At 35.9% G+C, this 9406-nt stretch overlaps 1 long non-coding RNA gene across 1 annotated transcript; it reads right to left on the bottom strand.

The window, feature by feature from the left end:
* Window positions 1–463: 463 nt before the first annotated feature.
* Window positions 464–2435, bottom strand: LOC105511576. The gene is made up of 2 exons (XR_001001732.1): window positions 2398–2435; window positions 464–845 (listed from the first exon to the last, which is right to left on the bottom strand). It is a non-coding gene; the product is annotated as an uncharacterized LOC105511576 (long non-coding RNA).
* Between the last annotated feature and the right edge of the window lie 6971 nt (window positions 2436–9406).

Below are 9406 nucleotides of genomic sequence, written 5' to 3'. Positions count from 1 at the left end.
ATAGGTATGAATCAAAACTTCCTAAGAAAAGAGATTAAAGTTACTTTGGATGACTTTATGTGTATGCTTATCTTTTCATACATCCCCCTGCAATACCTTTTCTAATAAACAGGAAAAGAAGATGATGCCATCATTTCACAAACCAAGTTGAATTGGAAATAATTCACATAATGAAACAGAAAACACATGGGACCAATTAATGCCTTTTCAAGCTTGCACTATATAACTATAAGAAGCACTTAAAAAAAAAACTCAGTGTAACACATTAGTTGATTGTTGGTGAAATGAAACTCAATCATGAGATCATAAGGATTTTTTGAAGCTTTTTTTTTTTTTTTTTTAGTTTTTAATCCTATCTCAATAAAAGTAAATACATAAGGATTATACATAAACCAAATCTGAAGTAATATAGATTGGGGAAACCTCAAGAGGGTCAGGAGATAATGAAGATTATACCTCAATATTGGGATTATGATGTTAGTTCTTTATTTCAATAAAAGTGGATAGAGATCTTTCATATCAGGGACAGGGCTTAGCTGTAAGGACAAAAGTAATCTTCTGGGAATTATGCATACAGGCTTGACATCATTTTTATTGGATGGCTGATGAACTGGAAAACTCCAGGATAGCCAGGCTTTAATTTGTAATCTTAATTTTCATATAAATCGGTACATTTCAGGGGGAGGCACGGGGGACGTGGGGACATTGATGCTTGCCGGCCTTGTGGTAATAAGACAGCCCTGAAGCACAGGCAGCAGTACTAACTCATCCAGTATCTGATTCTATCTTTTCCTCTATCCATCTGTCTTCCATCTTTGCATCCATCATTTAACGAAATTTACAGCCTGCAAATACCAGAGAAGCTAATGTTAGTGCAATCTTCCCTCTACCTCCTCTCGGAATGATCTATAGTAATCTACTTATCATAGACATGCACACTATAAAGCACAATAATTTAGTTTTCAGCCAGGAAAATGACTGCCATTGTTTTGCAAGCATACATTAATGAGGATTTTTCCCCCTTCTTCTTCTTTTGATTTTCGTAAAGGATATAGGGTATGAGAGAGCACCAGTTTTCCTTCATAAAATAATTATTTTGGTGTTTCCCATATATAATTTCATATCCATGGAATTACATAAGGGCAAAGTTATAAAACTAGAACATAGTGGAAATTTATTTGGATATATGGAAACTTGGTCCATTTATTTTCAATATAGGATCTATATGTCCTTTACACGGTCAAAGAAGTAAAATGCTGTTGAAAGGAATGGTCTAGAAATATATGAAGAAAATAGAATTTTCTTTCTGGATTGTTCTAGTCTCTTACAATATAAATAAAATTAAATTGTTTGTGCAAAATTATTCTTATCAAATGATATTTTAGTTGAATTAGCCACAGGAAACAAGCAATATACTCCCTTCTTACATTGTTGTTATTGTTTTGAGGTTTTATGTGTCTCCCAGCTCTATCAGGTTTTATGTGTCTCTGCCGTTTGTTTTACCTTTGTCTCATTATTTTTTAGCTTTTGAGTGATTTCTTATAAAAGAAGAGGAAAGATAATAGTTCCTACTCCATCATTTTTAAACCAGAAATCATATGTAGCTTTTTGATCTTCTAATAACCATGTGTATGTAAAGAACATATAAGGCTCATATTCTACCATATAAAAGAAGAAATCCTCAGCCAAAGCTAAAAATGCAGAACTTGTTACACATAAGAACATTTTCCAGCTTCTGAGTATATCTGAATGGCTCTGGTTTTAGATTTTCCCCATGATTTAGAGATGTTTTTTATTTTTCAAAGACAAATCATCTGTTCTCAAGACTGTTTTCTTTGTTTGTTTTCCGATGTCTTCCTAGATGCACAGTGTACTGAAATGTTGAGATACTATCTTCAGAGCAGAAAATAGATTCTCCCAATCATATCTTATCCTCTTATCCTCCAAAGCTCCCAGTTTGCTCGTGAAGTAACATGAAAGTTGATATAGATAAATACTGTGACCGTAATCCCAACTGGAAGCACACTCATCTCTTAAACAGTTCTGTCAACTGGGATTTATCTGCATGGAAGGCATATAAAGCATCGTTTACATAAATAACTTGGAGTTTTGAGTTGGACATATATCAGGGATGAGTAACTGCCCTGGAGTATACCTATTAAATCAATCACCAGGCTCAAACAATCAGAAAAGCATTGACTATAGCCATACAAAACTTGATCACAACATAATCTTCCTCTGCTTCTTGATGAGGTAACAAAATATGCTGTGTTCATTGAACAGCTGCTTTCATAAGGAGAGCAATAATGAAAAAAATCTCCCGGAACCTTCAGCACTTGCACATGAAAACAAGGTTTCCAGTGAGAAAATTAAAATGCCAACAAGATTTATACTTACCTATGCAGATGTCCTGTGGTCTTAAACATGTTGTCTTCCTTTTAAAATGTAAGAAACAGAGACAGTGTCATTTTTCAAAGTACTGTTATTGAAAAATAAAAGTTATAACCATGATTTCTGTTACAGGCTGAATTTCGTCCCTCCCAAAATTCATGTGTGAACTTCTAATTCCTACTGTCTCAGAATGTGACTATTTGGACATAGCACCTTTAAAGAAATAAGTTAAAATGAAGCCATTAGGGTAGGCCCAAATCTGATTCGATTGGTGTCCTTATAATAAGAGGAGATTAGGACACTTATAACACCTAGAGAGGGAAGACTGTGTGAAGATACAGGGAGAAAATGACCATCTGCAAACCAGGGAGAGAGGCCTTAGAAAATCAACTCGGCCAACACCTTGATCTCAGGCTTCTAGCATCCCAAACTATGAGACTACATAATTCTGTCATTTAAGCCACACAGTCTGTGGTACTTTGTTATCACAGCCCTTACAAGCAAATGCCATACAGTTCTATTTCTTGTTTAAAGATAAATAAGGAAATGAAGATAGAAAGGCCCAACGTTAAGTCATCTGTAACTTACTCAGACAAAATTCTGACACTTGGTGTAAATGTCCAGCTTTTCATTGATTCTATATGGAAATCAATGTTCCCTTAATTGCCTGAACTTAGGCTGTGGATATTCTTCCATCATAACTTCTCTATTAAGAAGAGTGAAATGTCAGATAGTTAGTTGGAACAGGGCTTGCCAGACCTGCATAAAGCAAGCGTGAAAGCATATTCCCCAGGAAAACATCTGCTTTTACAAGTAAGTTAGCTCTGAAGAAGTAGATATGTAAGTAGTATATGCTAATTAATTTCAAAGGAGACGTAAAGAAGAGAAATGTACAAATTACTAGTAGAAAAAATGAAAACTAGATTTCTGAGGATCATTATGTTATACCATTTGAGACTCTTTTAATATACCTAGAAAATGAGAAAGAGGCCTGTTAGAGATCCTCTTATTAAAGAGGAGACAGTTTTTTTCTCACCAAACATTCTATTCTTTTAAGTGTCCTTATAATAGATAATCAAATGATAAGATCACATCTTCTTGTTTCTATGTTCATATGAAAAGCTTCCCCATCTCACCGCTTCCTATCAAATGAGAGCAGGAGGTGAAAAAAGCTTTTGTGAACTAGGACATCCCGCAGGTAAAACAAACATGTGCCAGCATGCTACCCAGATGCACAGCTTAGGAAGAAGGCCCTGTTCATTGAGCCATACCGGCTTTTCTAGAGAAATTGAACAATCTTTCAAATGATTTGTGAAATTTTAGGCACATAAAACTTCTAGATCTCAGAAATGAACTGATGATCGTACTGCCATGGCAATCATGTTTTACTCTGTGAAATACGTGGAATATAACTTTGTAAAAGGCAGTATAGTATTAACAGCCTTGTTTCTCAAGATTTTTGGATAAATATTTAAGATCTATGTAAAGTATTTTACCTTAGTTATTAATCACCACTTTATTTGCATACATGGTAGCGGAAGAGCCTCTATTTGAAGATAAAGTCTATCTATGGCCTAACCTGGTCATGTGTTAGAGGTGATCCAGAAAAGACATGGGTCAGTCCCAGCAGCATTCTCTACATGAACAACAAAGAACATCCTGAGAAAGAATTCAGCCCATGAAGACAGGTGACTGCTCCTGTGACAGAGACATGAGGTACCACTGCCAATCTGGGACAGCTTCTTAGTGCAGCACATGGGATGTGGTGGGTAGAGAAAGAAATGTAGTCTCTTTATTCCTAGGATTATATTCACCTATGTCTGCTCCTTGCCACGGGAACCCTGGCCTCTCAATATGACTCCTTTTCACTGACAGAGTTCTTTTAATTTGCACCCAAATAGGTATAGCATACCCACGATATTAGGGCAAGGGGCTCAAGAGGGATTCTCAAGTCACTCTTACAGTCTGCCTGAAACCAGCACCCCCACCGTCAGCACCTAGATTCAAGGGTTTCCTTGGGTTTAATACTCTCATACACATAATTCCTAGGTAGTGTGACCATCTAAAAATCTCAAATGAGGATATTTTTGAGTATGAAATAGAGCAGTAAAAGTAGTTGAAGTTATATAATTTCTTTAAAATATACATATTGGACTTACAATTTAATATCGTTATTTCATTGGTTGTCCAATGAACTTTATTCATTGCTGAAAATATAAAAATATTCTTGCCAAAATATAAAACAAACATTTCTGTTATTAAAGCAAAATAAAGAAATGTCTTTATATGAATTATTCAAACTTTTTTAAAAATGGGATAATTCTTTTTGGTTCACATACACATTCTTAATCATTTTCTTAGCCTGTACCTGTTTCTAACACTGTGTCATTGGCAGTTTCCTGAAGAATATATTTTGCAATGTTGTGCTGTTTTACATTTTTTAATAAAATTGCTTGCAATTTTCTTCAAATTTGTATTTTGTGATGAATACAGTTTAAATTGCTGACACTCAGCTGAATCTCCTCTGTAGACCATAATGTTTTTAACTGGGAAAACTATTCTCTACAGATGCTGAGGTTCGTGATAAGATCAGAGAAAATTTGGCTAAATAAAGGATCTTCTCAATTCTAATTTTATTGAAATATGTAAACATCTCAGTCCAAATATGTTAACAATTAAAAGACGAAAGAGGTGCAAAAGCAGAAAAACAAATGATGGTTGAAGAGCTGTCGAGCTGCCACCAAGAAAAGTATGCCATAGAGCAGGGAAAAAATAACAAAATGAATCAACATGAGTTTTTAAAAATTAGTAAAACAATCATATATTTAAAACAAAAATGTGATATAAAGATGAAAGAGGTCAGAAAATGTGTGGAGATTTCTTTCTCAGTGAGGCCATCTAGGCTCATTAGAGACATTCTAATCATTTTGATCCTTAAGTGAAAAGGTCTGTGTTTTCAAACGCGTCCTTCTTTTGGTTCCTACGCCAATCTGCAAACTTATTCTCAGCAACTTTTAAACCTACCAAGGAGTCTGACAGAGTGGTAATGTTCATTACCCAAGTCAAAAGAATACCAATTACATTCTTCTCCCAAAACAAAAAAGGAAGCATTATTGACTTAATTCTAGAAGGTTGCCCAAATGTTTTATCTCAGACCAAAGCCTATCTGCTCCGAGGAGCCTTCCTATCTGAACAGCTAGCTACTTTCAAATGGCACTGTGTTCCTTTCCCGTCTTCCCTTAAATTAAGTCCAGTTCACTAACTCTCCCATTATGTTACCTTCATCATCACTGCGAGTAGTAAAGGTCAAGAAGAGCGGGTGTAGTGATGCGTACCTGTCGTCCCAGGCTTCCTTGGAGTTTGAGGCTGCAGTGATCATGATTATGCCACTGCACTCCAGCCTGAGTGACAGAGCAAGACCCCTACTCAAAAATAATGTAAAATAAAATAATAAATAAACAAAGGCCAAGAAGAAATTATAAATTTCCATCTGAAAATAAAGAAGAGTGACTTTGCCATGTTTTTCAGATGGTCCATGTCAGCAGTAAAAATTGACCTGTACATTTATCTCTTATGTTGTTTCCTTCCCAACTAGGATTGCTTTTTTGCATGCTTTTTGAAAATATTTATGTTGGAAGGTTTATATTAAAAAAAAAAAAGGCCTTGAGAGAACAGGAATGAAAAGGGAAGGATGCACAAATTAAAAAGTCAAGATGGGCCGGGCGCGGTGGCTCAAGCCTGTAATCCCAGCACTTTGGGGGGCCGAGACGGGCGGTTCACAAGGTCAGGAGATCGAGACCATCGTGGCTAACACGGTGAAACCCCGTCTCTACCAAAAAAATACAAAAAACTAGCCAGGCGAGGTGGCGGGCACCTGTAGTCCCAGCTACTCGGGAGGCTGAGGCAGGAGAATGGCATAAACCCGGGAGGCGGAGCTTGCAGTGAGCTGAGATCCAGCCACTGCACTCCAGCCTGGGCAACAGAGCCAGACTCTGTCTCAGGAAAAAAAAAAAAAAAGTCAAGATGGCAAATATATTACTTTGGGCGTATATTTTAAGCAGCTGTGACAACAACAAAAAAACCCTAAAATTCAAAGGCTCAAACACAATCAAATTTTCTTTCTTTCTTATCCAATGATCCAGGGATGAGCATTTCCAGGCCAGTAGGGAAGCTCCTTCCCTATAGATACCGTTACTCTTCCATTTCCTCCAGTGTTCTTCTCTGGATTGGTTGAGGTTGGATTACACATACTAGTCCATGTTCCATTTTGTAAGAAGGGAAAAAGATTAAGTGGCAAGCAGGCAATTTCTTCTTTAAAGCATTTGACTTGGAAGTTACACATAGCACTTTTATTAAGAAGTAGTTGATGCTGTAGATATGAAATATATGTGAGTAAGCATACACAAATGTATATATGTATACAATGCAAATATACGTATATAGAATAAAGATAGATACATTACAGACACATATGTTTATACAGTCTCAGACAATGCAATGACACACAAAAATGAGACTTTGTTATGAAGGACTTGGGTGTCTTTGCAGAAAACATATTTAAAATTTGTCAGATTACTATTAGTCGGCACCTGCACATCCCTTTACGTCTTGTCCTACCATCATTCTGATTATTTTACAGATTTTTACACTGGCAGCCTAAAATTAACAAGAACAAGTCAGTGACATTTTCCCTGAATACTTACTGTGTAGAAGAATTAATAATACCTTTCACAGAATGGAATACCAATACATTTGGGAAGATTGACAGATGGAAAGAGAAGATATGATTTAGATCTTCCAAAGAGAAGAAAGACCTAGATCTTTTGTGAAAAAATTCACAAAGTTATTAAAAGCAGAAATCTGTAATATCATTTCAATTTCTACTCTATGGTATCAATCTACATTAAAAGTGCATATTTCAAAACAAAATTCCTCTGATGCCCTTGTATCCCATACACACATTTATACTCTCAAAATATTCCATGTCATTTCAAAAAATTATTTATGTATTTCTACTAATGCAGGACCAAATAAACCAACTCAATAGAATAAGAGGAAATTAGTTAGACCAGTCTTTTCTTTTTCTCTAGTTCTGCTATGGAAGCATTTTAGCATCTATTGTTTTTCAAAGAAATAGAAGATTCCTTAAAGTAACACTGACTGCCTTCCATTCCAGACAAAATAATGTTAAACCTCTTTTAGAATACAGTACATTGTAAAATAAAATTAGCTATTGTTGTAAAGGGTAACTTTGCCACGCAAAGGCAAATTAAATTCAAGTATTTTTTGTGAGCTATTATAAAATGGAGTTGGCTCCTCCACACTTGGTCCCTCGAATAGCTGGAGCCCTTGTACTTGCTGGTCCCCTTGCTTTAACATGGGTGTCCAGCTTTTATCACCACTACGTACAGAAGTATTTTTAACTTATTGTATTTTCTTCTTAAAGACCTTGAACTGAGGAGCTTGAAGTGGATTCTATCACCAAGAAATGAGCCCGAAGTAAAATCACTTCCTCTGGTTAATCTGCATTACAATTTATTTAATGCTGATAAACAGGAATTGACTTATTATCGATCAGAAAATTGTATCAAAGAAATATATTTAACAGCATGAGGTAAATGCTAAGTGTCTCTTGGTTAGTATAGACGATCAATATTTTAAAAATACAGAGGTAGGAAAGATCATTTTGCACAGGACTATTCAAGGAACTCTTCATAGTGGAATGCAATAGAGATGGGCAGATTTCAACAAGGCAGAGAAGCAAGTGGAAAGAAAAATAAACTTGGAGGGGAGGATAGTCTGATCAAATTCTTCAACCATCTTCCTTAAAACTTCTCCACAATAATATGAAATGTTTATTGAGTACTTACTCTGTGGCAGGCATTTTATAAACATTATTTCATGTGAACTAAGAACACACTTTTAACTTGAGTGCCAAGATAATCTCCACTTTAGATATATGGATTCTGATGCATGGATCAGTTTGCTAATTCATTTAAGGTGACATAGCTAATAAATGGCAGGGACATGATGCAAACCTGTGTGTGACTCTGGAATTCACATGTTTAACCACTGTAATATAAGGACATTCTTATTGTAAAGTCATGGAGTGCATCCCTTTCATCTCACTTCTACTATCAGTGATTACCTTTCATGCCCTTATCATACCCAACATGAACTGCTATTACAACCTTCTTGAAGTATGGCTTCTCTCATTTTAATATCTGCCTCTCTAGCTTATCCTTCATAATGCCCACCTTATGTTCTGCTCATTCTTTCCCTATTCAAAACCTTTTAGAGGCTCCCAATGCATTAAAAATACACACACACTTAAATAACATCTTTTGATGCCCTCATATAACCCAATTTACTTTTCAACATTTTTGCCCTCCCTACTGCTCACTCTACTTCAGATCAGATTAATTTATCTACTTGCTTGTCTTTCCCATTAGATTTCCATTACTTAAGGACAGAAGAAATGCCTTCTCTTCCTGCCCTCTATAGTTCTTAGCAAAATTCCAAACATATAGTGGACATTTATCAAATGTTTGTTTGTTTGAATCTTGCTGAATCGGCGTGTTGTAAGCATAATGAGTAGTCTGTGTTGACTAAAGCAGATAAGATATGAAGGGAAGAAGCAATAGAAGTGCAGGGTAGGGGGGCCATATTGTAGGGACACATCAAAGATCAATGTCAGAAGTTGGGACTTTAACTTGAAATAGGCAACAAAATGTGCTTTGAGATGAAACATGTTAAAGTATATGGCAAGGTATAAAACCAAATTTCATTGTAATGTTCCCTCTGTTGCCATTCCTTCCTCCCACATACAAATGGTATGCATTTTGCCTAACACCTTAGGAAAATCATTGCCTACATCCTGTGAATGAAGCAGTTCTCAATGTTATTCCATGTCATTTTTACAAATTCTCAAGATAGTTCTACTTTTTCAGTGCCTGTGAATACTTGCCCCTATGAGCATCAATGTCTCCTTGAGAAGGTACAACAGATTGCCACT

Source organism: Colobus angolensis, unplaced genomic scaffold (assembly GCF_000951035.1).
Source record: "Colobus angolensis palliatus isolate OR3802 unplaced genomic scaffold, Cang.pa_1.0 Scaffold200, whole genome shotgun sequence".
NCBI classification, from domain to species: domain Eukaryota; kingdom Metazoa; phylum Chordata; class Mammalia; order Primates; family Cercopithecidae; genus Colobus; species Colobus angolensis.
Note: the sequence above shows the minus strand (reverse complement) of the source record. Positions and strands in the feature narration are given on the sequence as shown.